Here is a 10,851-nt window from a genome sequence, read left to right as displayed (position 1 = left end):
CATGGGAGATTGTTGTTGTTGTTGTTAAGTGCCGTCGAGTCGATTCTGAGCCATAGCGACCCTGTATAGGGTTTCCAAGGAGCAGCTGGTGAGCTTGAACCATGGACCTTGCAGTTCAAATGACTATTCAGTCTGACGCATTAGCCCACAGCACCACACTACTATGTCTTAATTGCAAAACCACTAAAAATCCTGGCCCAGCCAAGTTGACACAAAACCTTAGTGATCAAACCGCTATGCTTCGGAAGGAGTCCTGGTGGGGTATAGCTGGTTAATGGGCTGGGCTGCAAAGTCAGTTTGAACTGCAAGTTCAGTGGTTCAAGCTCACCAACTGCTCCTTGGAAACCCTATACAGGGTCGCTATTGGTCAGAACTGACTTGACAGCACTTAACAACAACAACAACATGTCTGTGGAAGGACTCCTGCTGTGACGCTGTAGGACCAATAATGGACCGTGTACCACCAGCTGCTCCTTGGAAATCCTATACAGGGTTGCTACGAGTCAGAACCAACTTGACAGTTGTTTAAAACAGCATACCTGTGGAGGGAGCTCTGGTAGCATAGTGGATTAAGAGTTAGGCAGCTAACCACAAGATTATCAATCATGGGAGAAAGTGAGGCTTTCTGTTCCCATAAAGATTTATAGCCTTGGAAATCCTATACAGGGTTGCTATGAGTCACAACTGACTCCACAGCATGTAACTAGGATGATTACCAGCACCCTACATGTGGATGTAACCCCGTTTTGGCATAGGGTTCTCTCTGTGCTGTTAATAATCCCATTTCCATATAGGGTGTGTTTGAAGCCAGTCACTGTTGAGATAGAAAAAAAGCAGAATAGGCACTGAAGCAAGCAAGCACAAACGGAGGGGACAATACACACCATATGAGGATCCACAAGGAACCAAGGAGAAGAAGCTGCTAAGGACCTTTCCCCAGAGGAAGTCTTCCTTAGAGCCAGTGCTCTGAATTTGGATTTCTAGTCTTTCACAATATGAGAAAATATCTTTCTGCTCGTAAGGCCTACCTGCTTATTGCATCTCTGCTGCAGCAGTACTGAAAAATGAAGACAGCCTTCTATGCTCTTTTCTCTGACTTCCGGACTCTCCTGTAGAATCCTGTTCTGTTTTATAGAACTGGAAGGGTAGGTTCCAAACCCACCTGGTCTTTGGAGTCTTCTTGACCAGCTGCTTTCTTCTTCAGAAGACTCTTATCCTCAGGGTAAACTATCTATTTTATGGGGCCCAATCCTCGTGTAGAGCTGTAGGATTAGCACTGGACTGCTAGCGGAAAGGTCAGCAAATCAAACCCACCAGTCACTCCTCGGAAACCCCATACAGGATCACTATAAATCGAATCTGACTCAATGGTGCTTAACAACAATGCAAAATGGAAATGCAGATTCCCTAGCTCGCAAAGCTGGAAGAAAGCTTTTTTCCCTTCTTGCCTTGTTTTGTTTTTCTATGACTATCATGTACCCTGGACCACAGGGGTACTTTCTAGGCAAATATAGATTCTCACGGGTCTCAGAGATCTTACCCCAGCCCTCCCCACTTTGGTGACCTGGCTCATACCAGGGCAGAAAGCAGCAGAGGTTGGTGGATGGGAGCAGGAGAAGGGGAGGCAGAGAACGTGGAAGGTAGGACCACATGTTAATTAGTCTCTAAGACTCTGGCATGGTCACATTGGATTCAGGTACAAAATTCATATGTTAAGATAAAATTGTTCCAAATTTCATGATGGCAAATGAAAACCATTAAACTGGAATCCTACATGACTGACTGCACAGGTCACCATCCCTGAAGTGGGCCTGCACTTTCCCATTCTCCTTACAGCTCACGATTCCTGTCACATGCCTCCACCCTCAGGCACCCTCTGCCCTCACCAACCACACTGTATGCTGATAAGCTTGCCTGTATTTCACAGAGAAATTACCAGCCATTTCAACTCTGTCAGCTTCTCTCCAACATGCCTCTGTGCTCACCTCAAGCCACCCACTTCCAATGCTTCTCTGTCAGAAGTACAAAAGTAGCCCTCATTCTCAGACAAGCTCTCTCCTACTTAATAGGAACTAGGCCATGTGTCTTCCTAACACCTCCAAACACTTATGTCCTGCTCATCCCCCTCATCCAGAGTTTTACGGGTCCTGGTGTGACACTGTGGGTTAATGCACCAGACTGCAAAGCCACTTGAACTGCAAGGTCAGTGGTTCAAGCTCACCAGCTGCTCCTCGGAAACCCTATACAAGGTCACTATGGGTTGGAACAAACTCAACGGCACTTCACAACACAACAAACGCACTCAAAGGAGCCCTGGTAATGTCGTGTTACACATTAGACTGCTCACTGCCAGGTCAGCAGTTTGAATATACCAGCCATTTCGGAAAAGAAAGAAGAGAATTTCTGCTCCCATAAAGATTTACAACCCCAGAAACCCTATACAGGGTCACTATGGGTTGTAACCAACTCAACAGCAGCACAACAGCAAACACACTAAATGCTTCACTAACACTTTCATTTAGGCCCAAAAAAACCTGTGGACGGGTGCTCTATTTTATCCTCATTTAATATTGGAGGCTTGAGAGTTCAAAGTAATTTTCTCAAGGTTACACAACTAAAAAGAAGCAAAACCATACTTTGAACTCAACCTCCAGGCTCTAATAGCACTTAACCACATGTCTTACTTCTGGCATTGCCAACTGACTTCTCCTGACTACTGACTTCTCTCCCTTCAACTGGAAATGTACGCTAGTATTCTGCATCTAACAGTGATGACAAAAACCAAATGAAGACAAATATATAGAGCATGATCCAACTTTTCTTCCCATCGTGGCTGTACTTCTTGATAGGCTAGTGCATACTCCCTGCCATGGCTTTTCCCTCCACACATTCCTCAGATGGAGATTTCTAGCCCTGACTTCGGCAGTTTAAGGATTTCCTGTCTGACAGATCCTCAAGCTGTTTGTCAATGCTTTCCCTTCTTGGCCTCTCCACAGTCTGGGTCTTATTTACCTCTATTCCTAACCCACACCCAGAATGACGGTGTCCCCAAACTATGCCCTTGTCGATCTCCTACTCTTTCCCTTCTGGTGTGACTCAACTACAAGTAGGTGTCTCCTACATATTACACACGTGTGTAAGAGAAAGTAAAGGAGCTCTGGTAGTGTAGTGGTTATGAATCAGGCTGTGAACCTCAGGGTCAGCAGTTCGAAACTACCAGCTGTTCTGTGGGAGAAAGATGAGGCGTTCTGCTCCTGTAAAGATTTACAGGCTCGGAAACCCTATACAGGGTCGCTATGAGTCAGAACTGACTCCACGGCACATAATGACAACAACATAAGAGAAAGTAAGACTACTGTCTGCTCTGAATCAGGTAGATACCAAACCTTTACACAGACCATCTCCTTGAATCCTCATCAGCTCTTCAAAATAATAAGAATGAGTAATCTGAGGAAATCCATGATACCTAGATGCACTTTTGAAGTCACACTGCTCAGCAGCCCAGAGACAGATGCCAACTGGGTCAGACTGACTCCAAGCCAGTCCACCTTCCACCACTTCCCAAATTTCATGACTTGTCTGATGAGTCCACCAAAATTCATGCGTAGATTTCTTGACTTCCTCAGATTAAACCCTGAGTTTAATCTTAAAGTTAAAATACCAAGATTTTATTTCATTGCTTTCCTCTGAGTTTTCTCTCTTAGTTAATGGGATAGATATTTGATCTTGCTCTTCTGTCCCCTTGCTCAAAAATTATTAGGGACTCTTTCATTCCCTTATAAATAAAGTTGGAAAGATTAAAGTTGAAAACATTTCCCCAGGATATACAAAGCCCTCCTTAACCTGATGATGCATGCCTAACTATGTCCCTCTATAGTCATGCTTGTTGAAAATACTCAGACATCACAGTTGGCTGTGATTGTCTAATGCATCCCAGGCTGCCACTCACCAATTAATTCATTTGATGAATATTTTTGTCCTGAGTGCATGCTTATGTGTCAGGCTCCGTTATGGGTACTTTAACCTATATCGGCAAATAAAATAGCAATGATCCCAGAAGTCTATAATCTAGAACAGGAAGGCAGACAGTAAATAGTAAACATAGTAAACTAGTGAATTATACAGTAAGAAGATGATACCAAAATGTGGTTCTGATCCTATAGGAGAGAGTAGAACTGCCCCATAGGGTTTTTTTGTTTTGTTTTGTTTTTGTCTTTATTTTAAAGACTGAGTCTACTTCACATGTATATTTTTGTCTCCTCACCATTTCCATGTGTCTGACCACTGTTACTACTATGTCCTATCATAACATTCCATACATACTTAGAACCAAGCAAAAGAGTGGAGTTCCATTTTAAAAACTAAACAGGCATTTTGGGCAACACATTCTTGGCAAAGGAACCTGGACAAAATTTATCAGGCATGGTAGAGAAAGTTCTCACTCTACATTATAAAAAAGGACAGCTAGGTATCAACTGTTACAGAAATGAAATAAGATGGAAATTTTTAACAAACTGTTTATAAAGTATTTTCTTAAAGAGATTTCCTCCACTGCCAGTGATCTTGAATAGCCTCTTGTCATCTGGAAACAACTCTTCACATAATTGATGAATTCAGCTTCTACCTTGGGAAGGGAACCACCTTTTTCCTATACTTGCTTGCATTTTAGCTTTAATATCTTCTACAGAACTAGGTCCTTTTGGTGTTTTAGGTGTTTTTTCCTGTTTTTTGAAGGAAAAGGTCAAGACCATTTGATATTGCTGTTGATGGTTTTGAGTCTATTCCATTCTAGTTTGATTTTTGTGCATTTTTTAGCTGGAGTATCTCATATGGATTTCTTCATTGGAACTTTTTCTTCAGTTTCATAATCATCATTGTCATCAACATCATCATCATCATCATCTTAATCTGCAGCAAGCTGTACTTTTTTCTGTGGAACCTTGTTACCACTTGCAGGGGCAGACGGCTTTCCTGATATACTTAAGAGTGTCACATCTTCCTCCTCTTCATCATCTGACTTTGCATCTTCCTCCACAGCTACTAAGTGCTGTCCACTAATATGCACAGACCCTGAGCCACACTCCAACCGTAAGACCACTGGTGGCTTTAATTCAAAGCCCCTAAGGGAAACCGTTGGCTGTACAGACATTTTCAAAGTAGCCAGTGTGGTTTTAATTGGGCTACCTTCATAATTCATTGCCTTTGTTTCAACAATGTGCAATTCCTTCTTGGCACCAGCTCCTAAACTGACCGTTCTTAATTATAACTGGTGCTCATTTTCATCATTATCCACCTTACAGTGATAATCTTTACCGGCTTTTAGTTCACAACCAAAGAGATCATTTTTGGGGCCTCCGAGGGCTCATGTTCATATCCATTGAATCCTCCAGGGTGATAGAGAAGAAGGGCAGAGAGAACTAGATTGTTGCTACTGAAAACAGCTGCGCAGGACGGAATCCCATCCCTCCCCCCTTCCCCCCACCCCCCACACACATAGGGTTTTCAAGGCTATAATCTTTATAAGAATCAGACTGCCACATCTTAAAACTATGGAGCAACTGATGGGCTTGAATTACTGATCTTTTTATTAGAAGCCAGGAGCTTAATCACTGTGCCACCAGGGCTCCCTAAGAAGATAAGTAATATGTTGTTATTGTTTAGTGCCATTGACTTGGTAACAATTCATAGTGACCCATATAGGGTTTCTGAGGAATAGCTGGTGGGTTTGAATTGCCTGCCTCATGATTCAAAGTCCAGTGCTTATCCTGCAGCACCACACTAGGAATCTGATAAGTGATATAGAAAAAAGGCAAAAAGAAAAGCAGGCTGCGGGGGAGTCTCGAGAGCTGCTGTGGTTTACAGTTAAATCACATACTCAGAGGAGGCTTCATTCAGAAGGGTTCACTTGAACAGAGACAGGAAGGAGCTGAGAAAAGGAGCCAAGCTGCTATCTGGGAGAAGGATGCCCTAGCTAAAGAACCGACAATCCAAAGGCCCAAATAGGGGGTGAGCTTGGAAGAGCCTCAAATGAGGCCAATAATATCTAGAGCAGAGTCAGTCAAGGAGTTGAGGAATAGCCAAGGAAAGTAGAGAGGTAAAGAGGTCAGGTGATATAAGGCCTTGGTCTCTGTGAGGACGTTTGCATTACTCTGAGTGAAATGGGGAACCCTTGTACAAGTGAGGTCACAATATAAAAGTTGTTGTTGTTAAGTCAGTTCTGACTCATAGCAACCCTATATAAGGTTTCCAAGGCACATCTGAGCTTGAACTGCCAACGTTGCAATTCAAACAACCTTGCAGTCCAAAGCATTACATAGCGCCACAAGTAACTGGGATGGAAGTAGGCTATACACAGACAAGGATGTGGCAGGGTCCAGAAGACGACTGCAGTGACCCAGGAAAGCAATGATGACAAACCAAGCGGAGTTGTAGCAGGGAAAGCAGTAAGAGGTCATCTAAATTTAAATACATATCACCCCCTAATCTAGGAGGCTCTTTTACCACAACTCATCCAGGTGACACTTACTTAACCTTCAAAACAGTCTTCACTTCTTGAAGGCCTTCTCAAACCTGTGTTCCTTGAATAACTTGACTTTATTCTCTTTGCTCTCCCTTTGCTTCCTGTATATTGTTTGTTGTTGTTAAGTGCTGTGAAGTCAGTTCCAACTCATAGCAACCCTGTATATGGTTTCAGAGGAGTGACTGATGGGTTTGAGCCACTGGCCTTGTGGTTGGCAGTCCAGTGCTTATCTTTCAGTGCCACACCAGAAGCCTGCCTCTCCTATACAGATATGTCATCATCATTGTTGTTGTTGTCAAGTACCGTGCAGTCAATTCTGACTCATAGTGACCCTGCACAGGGTTTCTGAGACTGTAAATCTTTACCGGAACAGAAAACCTCATCTTTTCCCCATGGAACGGCTGGTAGTTTCGAACTGCTGACCTTGAGGTTAGCTGCCAGTTTCGCTACAGCACATATATATCTATGTCAAAATTATTGACGATGTCATCTCCCCACCAGACTGTGGGTGCCTTGAGGCCATGCTGTTTAATTTCTTTGTATGCTCAGGATGCAGTTTTAATAAATGTTCAATGAAAGCCTGGTAAATGAATGAATGACATAAATGTATACAGACGGCTATGCTATCTGTCTCAATTCAGGTGCCAAACTCCAGTATCAGGAATTCCAAGCACTGGTCAGTTCTCAGAAAACAATTAATTGTTCATCCAGAATCATCTACCCAAGAGCATGCCTACTGCGGAAGACCAACAAGAGTGAGACAATAGTCCCACCACCCTTTGCTCACCCACTGAGTTAAAAAGAACATCAGAGAGTTTGGTATTTGCTGTGCAAACAAAGTAACTGGGTGGAAGGAGACATGAAAGGAGAGAGATGTTCAGGTCTAAGACTGTACGAAGAAAATACAAGAAGACAAAATAGGAGAAGGTTTGCTACTTGGGGCAAAACTGGAATCAGGCTTATCACTAGGGCAATGGATTCAGAATATGATCAATAACAAAAGATATTCCAGTTGCCACACAGATCATGACTTGGGCCATGATTCCAGATCTAGATGGATGAGTTAATACTAAAGCACATTGGATAGATGCCTCAGGCAGGCTGCCAGTAGACTCCCTGCCTTAGTCTGAAATCGCACAAAACACTAAGCAGAGCTAAGGCAGCAGGAGAGCAAATGTGTTGAGCCAAATGGGTGGCTGACACAAGGTCTCCTGGAGAAAATCTATTAGGCATTATAATACCACATTCAGAGCAATGTTCTTAGAGCATCTTTTCCTATAATGCCACACTCCACCAATGTACTCATGTCATCAATGGCTCCCCATTTCCTAAACAATAAAATCCAAATGCCTAAGTCTGTCTAGTGAATACTTACTTATTCTTAGCTCTCATTTCTCTCCTACTGGGACTGTCCCTTCTCAGTGCCACCTCCTTCTTGAAAGCCTTGCAAGGTGGTAAGGCTCAGAGTGATGACTTTTTTAGTAATTAATCTTCAGCTGTAGGAAATACTTACTACTCAGTACCAGTACTAAACTAGGAGTTGAGGATACAAGATGTAAGACACACTTCTGCCTTCAAGGAGCTACAAACTAGCTGAGTAGAGGAGCACATTCTTAAATTGAAGACTAGAAGGTAACATATGCTTCACTGACAGACATAATACAGGATAAATGGTAAGAATGAAAGGAAATCACTGGATTATGCATTTATTTTGGGGGCAAGGGCTTATGTTTGGTCTTTTCTACCTAATTGTTTATACTATCAAAACAGAAATGCAGCTGTCTATTTGTGTACAGTTAATGCCTACAATTATTTTTTGCATTACTGATTGATTAACTAAATGATTGATATATTGATGTTTTCTTGCCCCTTTGGAATCTTTCAAATTTGCCTATTTCTGTTTTCTAACCATATCAGTAAATTTCAAATTAACTCATCTTAAAAGGTCTTTGCACCCTTGGGAAATTTAATATTACTAACTTAATATCCTACCTTCTCATGCTGGGAGGTACATATTATTGCTGCAACAATTATGGCCATATTAATTAGATTTTTTTTTCAGTCACCTGAATTTCATTAGACTTCAGTGCTTGGGGTTGGGAGGAGGTCTAGGAGGGTGGGTGTGACTTATGGAATATGAAAGGTAAACAAAATGTCTTTCTGTCCCCAAAATATTATACCCACTGGACACTAGAAGCAGTCTCATTAGATAAAAAATTTTCCATATAAGAATTGATATAAATTCCTCTGGTACAGGTGAAACCAAATCAATAAGTTCTTGTGGGCTGATAGTTTTATTTGTGATTTTTTTTTTTTTCAAAAGCTTCATTGATTATACAAGTTACATAGCATAAAGTTCACCCTATAAAGTATACAATTCAATGGTTTCTGGTATATTCATAGGTGTGGGCAATTTCTACTACAGTTAATTTTAGAACATCTTTATAACGTCTAAGAGAAACTCCCTACACTGTAGATATCACCTCCCTACCTCAATGCCTTCACCTCACCTTCCCCCACTTGCGGTGTTTCTAGAGCTCTTGCTGTGTAACACATGATGTTCTGGACATCATGGAGATATCGCATTGATGTAACCATCTGCTCTTCAAAGCATATAACTATCTGGTTAGTTGGAGAAGCTTTACAGTTACCAAGCTCTGCAGCAGATATTTACAGGCAATGGTATGTAATTAATTGACAATTATGGAGTAATTGTGGAAAGAGGACTTAGTTAGGAAGAGCTGGGATCCAGCTTAAATGCTATCATTGAGGCACCATGTGACCTTGAGTATAATTTGCTTCCAAAAATTTCTCCTGTGCCTGATGTTGTCTGTCTCCATGACAAGACCCCCAATGGTGGATCACTGGGGATCAGAACACCATCAGTTGTATCAGAGGAGACAGCTCAGTGTCCAGCACATTGTTTGACACACAGCCAATTCCACCATCTTTACTTCCAATTCCATTGCAAACCCATCCTTGGAAGAATCTGAGATGGCTATCTCCCAAATCAGAGTAAGTAATGGAACAATCTTGAACTGGAGTGTCGAGCAGGATCTTCAAGGGGAAGGAGGAGCCTGAGGATGACTTGAAGGAAAAGGGAGGATTCAGGAGGAGAAGGATGGGAAGGGCATGGCAGGTGGGGAAAGGGTTATGAGGAAAGGCCAATGCATTAACCTCAAAGCAAATGATCATTATCAAACACAATCCTCTTTGATGTGATAGTCATTGATACATTTTGGATATAAGCAATCCCATTTTTCAAAATAAGTTCTTAGAGGAGAAGCTGGCATCATATATATGTACTCTTTTCCATGATGCTATCCATGGTTGCCGATTCTGGGTAGAAAGGAGGGGGCTTTGCACTGGAAATAGAGCAAGGCATTGAAACCCTGAGATTATGATGTCGGGTCCCCAAGTCCAAGCATGTAGTCCATTGGCTCCTACTCTTTCTGACAGAACTGTGTAAATATAAGGAATTTCTTGATACTCATATTCCAAACAACGTCTATGAAAAAGACTACTGTAGTCCTTCACTCCTGCGTGCAGGTGTTTATTGTCTTTTTGTCTGCTTTTTTCTTGTTTTGTTTTCAGGGAGGGGTGTGGGCCAGAGTAGAGAAATATTGTCTTGTAGCATCTATTTTACTCATTTTCATATTTGTGACATCTCTACTAATCTAGCTGAAACCCAGAGAAATCAGCATTAGGTTGTTACACATTTCCTCATTGCAGATGAGGGAAGTGAGATTAAATGCTCTATGAGGTTAAATAACTTGTCCAAGGACCTAGCTTGTTTTTGTTGACAAGTACTGAGTCAGTTCTGACTCATGGCAAGTCTGGGTTTTACAAGGAGCAGCTGTTGGATTTGAGTCAACGACCTCATAGTTAGTAGTCCAGTGCTTATCTGACAGTGCCACAACAAGTCCTAGCTACTACATGATTAATCCAGGATTTGAACTCAGCAAACAGGATCAGTACTAGAATGAAAAATAAGTGAGGCATGCAGGGTGTAAAATTTAAGGAGAACTTCACAGATGCTGCCCCTAAGAATGAATGCCTTGCTGCACTTCGTCTCAGTCATCTTGCAAACCTGTCTGATTCCCAAGCCCATGCTTTTTTCCTGGCATTGTACACCAATCCACAACAGCTGCTTTATCAGTGGACATATCTGTCCTTTAGGGTCCCACAGGAAGAAATGATTCCTAGGCAAAACCAGGCCTGGGAATCTAAGTTGTACTCTACATGCTAACCACAACCTACATTCTAACAAGGCAGAGTAGGAAAATGAAGATGAATACATCACAATCAGTCAAATTTTCCTAAATGTGTCA

The 10,851-nt window shown here is 42.1% G+C and overlaps 1 pseudogene; it reads right to left on the bottom strand.

Moving 5' to 3' along the window:
* Positions 1–4,533: 4,533 nt before the first annotated feature.
* Positions 4,534–8,560, bottom strand: LOC102817194 (annotated as a pseudogene).
* Between the last annotated feature and the right edge of the window lie 2,291 nt (positions 8,561–10,851).

Source organism: Chrysochloris asiatica, unplaced genomic scaffold (genome assembly GCF_000296735.1).
Source record: "Chrysochloris asiatica unplaced genomic scaffold, ChrAsi1.0 scaffold00015, whole genome shotgun sequence".
In the NCBI taxonomy this organism is placed as follows: Eukaryota; Metazoa; Chordata; class Mammalia; order Afrosoricida; family Chrysochloridae; genus Chrysochloris; species Chrysochloris asiatica.
This window is presented reverse-complemented; position numbering and strand designations above follow the sequence as displayed.